This window comes from Hipposideros armiger, unplaced genomic scaffold, assembly GCF_001890085.2.
Source record: "Hipposideros armiger isolate ML-2016 unplaced genomic scaffold, ASM189008v1 scaffold_862, whole genome shotgun sequence".
NCBI lineage: Eukaryota > Metazoa > Chordata > Mammalia > Chiroptera > Hipposideridae > Hipposideros > Hipposideros armiger.
The window spans coordinates 422,259-425,274 of NW_017732212.1; positions in this window are offsets into that span (position 1 = coordinate 422,259).

Here is a 3,016-nt window from a genome sequence, read left to right on the forward strand (position 1 = left end):
CGACCTGAAGCTGGGCTGCTGTGAGTCACCGGCAACGGTGTAGGCTGCAGCGGGGCTGCAGTGGGCTGCTGTGAGCTACATGAGCGGCTGGCAGCTGGTGTGAGCGGCTGAACAATGACCGGCGACCGATTGCCTCACCCGGGAAGAGCACAATGATAATACCAACATGGGCCAGTGAAGCGACATCCTCCACAACTAGACTGAAGAACAAAAACAGCAATTTGTCTACCTGTCTGTTCCCCTTCCCCAATTCNCTGAGAAGGGTGATGCCTCGCCTTTACACCTGAATACACACACATGGAAAGGAAAGTAGGAAAGAAGGAAGGAAGGGAGGGAGGGAGGGTGGGAAGGAAGGGGAAGGAAAGGGAAGGGAAGGGAAAAAGAAAGAGGGAAGGGCACAAGAGAGGAAGGATAAATAAGTAAGTAAGTAAGTAAGTAAGTCAATCACTCAATCAAGTACGTAAGGCTATGTGTGTGCCAATAATAAAAATATATCATACTCTTAAGATCATTATTACTCTAATTCTGTTGTTTTTAGAGTGATAACAATGTATACGCATTTGTGCAAGTATGTAAGAAGCTTTTGTGAGTAGTTAATATGCTTACAAAAAAATGTTGAAATGTTTGAGAATTTACAAAGCAATGGGGAGCAGATTTTACTCATCTTTTGAGTGAATATTTTTTCGTGTTTTTTTTTATTAAAGTTTATTGGGGTGACAATTGTTAGTAAAGTTACATAGGTTTCAGGTGTACAATTCTGTAATACATCATCTCTATATCACATTGTGTGTTCACCACCCAGAGTCAGCTCTCCTTCTAGCACCATATATTTGATCTATTTTACCCTCATCTACCATCTCCCTCCCCCCTTACCTTCTGGTAACTACTAAACTGTTGTCTGTGTCTATGAGTTTTTGTTTCTTTATTTGCTTGTCTTGTTGTTTTTTCTTTTATTTTTCTAGTTCCCCACTACTAAGGCAAGACCCTACTTAGTACTCTACCCAATGATCCGTGAATTTATGAGGTGTTCCTCTCCAGCTTTTAAAAAGGCATTATTTCCTGCTCTGTGTGAATTCCAGGTATCGTTCCCTTTAATCTTTTTGTGTATTTTCCTCTAGCCTTGGGTAGTTACCTCAAAAGTCTATGCTGATTAGCATTCAACTGAATACCAATGGAACCCCTCTGAAGGTCTCTGGAGTTGTCACCCTGTGGATCCCTCTACACTCTGATACTCTGCCCTGCTAACTCTAACTGCCTTGGCTTTCACCAGACTCTCAGCTCTGTCTGCTCAGCAAAGGCAGACTTGTGTTATAGTTTTTTCCTGAGTTAACCTTCTGTCTTCAGGCAGTAAGCTGGGCAGTCATTTAAGGCTCAACTTGTTTATTTCCCACCTCTCAGGGACCACTTTCCTTCATTGCCTGATGTTCAATATCTTGAGTTTTGTTGTTTCCCATATTTTGTCTAGATTTTTATTTGTTTCAGGCAGGAAAGTAAGTTTGGTCCCCATTACTCTATCTTGGTTAGAAGTGGAAATCTTATTGTTGTGATAACCTTGTAATTCTATCCACTACTAAACCAGGGCTGTTAAAATCTCTGATCATGTTTGTGGATTTCTGTATTTCTCCCTTTATTTCTGTTGAATATGTGTCATGTATTTTGAAATCCTGTTATTAGTTGTCTTATACATTTTTTATGTTATGTCTTCCTGATAAATTCACACTTATATCATTATAAAATATTTCTCTTTATCTCTGGTAATGCTCACAGTCTTAAAGTATACTTTGTCTGTAATTAATATCGCCATTCCCCCTTTCTTAAGTTTACTGTTTGCACAGTATTAATTTTTCTATGCTTTAACTTTCGAACTATCTGTGTCTTTTTACCTAATCTATTTCTCCTTAGACAGCATATAGTTGGGTTTAGGGCCATGTCAAGCCATATTGGAGCCTGGGGCAGAAGGAAAACTGTGCCCCTATATATTTATAATGTAATTTTCAATGGTTAAATTTATTCCAGAACATTAAAGTCATTGAAGAAATGTTGATAAATTGAGAAGTAGATGTGTTTAAACTAATAGCATTATTTTAAGTTTAGATATTTTATTTATACCCAAAATAGAATTTATTATAATTTTGCTTTTCTTGCTTTAATAGAAGCAAACTCACCAATAATATTTTCAAAATGTACTTCTTTGCTCATCTTATTTTCAGTAGAGAGAATAGCCATATTTGACAATTTCTCTTGAGGAAGTGACAATCTGAAATAATTTTTAATTACCTTCAGCTTACGGAAACTTATTTTACAGGATACCACTGTGACTGGTATTGTTAAAATAGTCTCAAGGCCACTTCCATTTGGATAAGATTGCACAAAGAAAAACTGGTAAATCAGTTTTAGAAGATCCAAACACACTGCTGAATTTATATTAAAAATTACTGATAGTATATGCTGTTTAAACCTATTTCACATAAATTTCTGTAGGACTTAAATCAGAATATTTAAGAGCTAAGTCAATGGCTGCCTTTTGTAAATCGATGTATTTGTAGAAAATAACATCTGGTTAAAAATCCAAAATCTGAAGACAGTTTAATTTTTCATATGTGCATTTTAATGTGAAATTAGAGTATCTACGATTTCCTTAATTTCTGCTTGATATGCACTTTTCCTTTTTTTAAAAAAATATTTTTATTGGGGAATTGGGGGGATGGGAACAACGCTGGGGAATTGGGGAAGGGGAACAGACAAGTAGCTGTTGTTTTGTTCTTCAGTCTAGTTGTGGAGGACGTTGCTTCACTGGCCCAAGTTGGCACCATCATAGCGCTCCTCCCAGGCGAGGCACATCAGTCGCTGGCTTCTGGACGGCTGCTCACTGCGGCTGCTGGCCACTCACGCTGGATGCTGGCTACACATGGTAGCCCATGGCAACCCACTGCCACAGAGGCTGCAGCCTACACCGTCGCCGGCGACTCATGGCAGCCCAGCTCCAGGTTGAGCTGTTGTTCAGCATCTTAGCTGT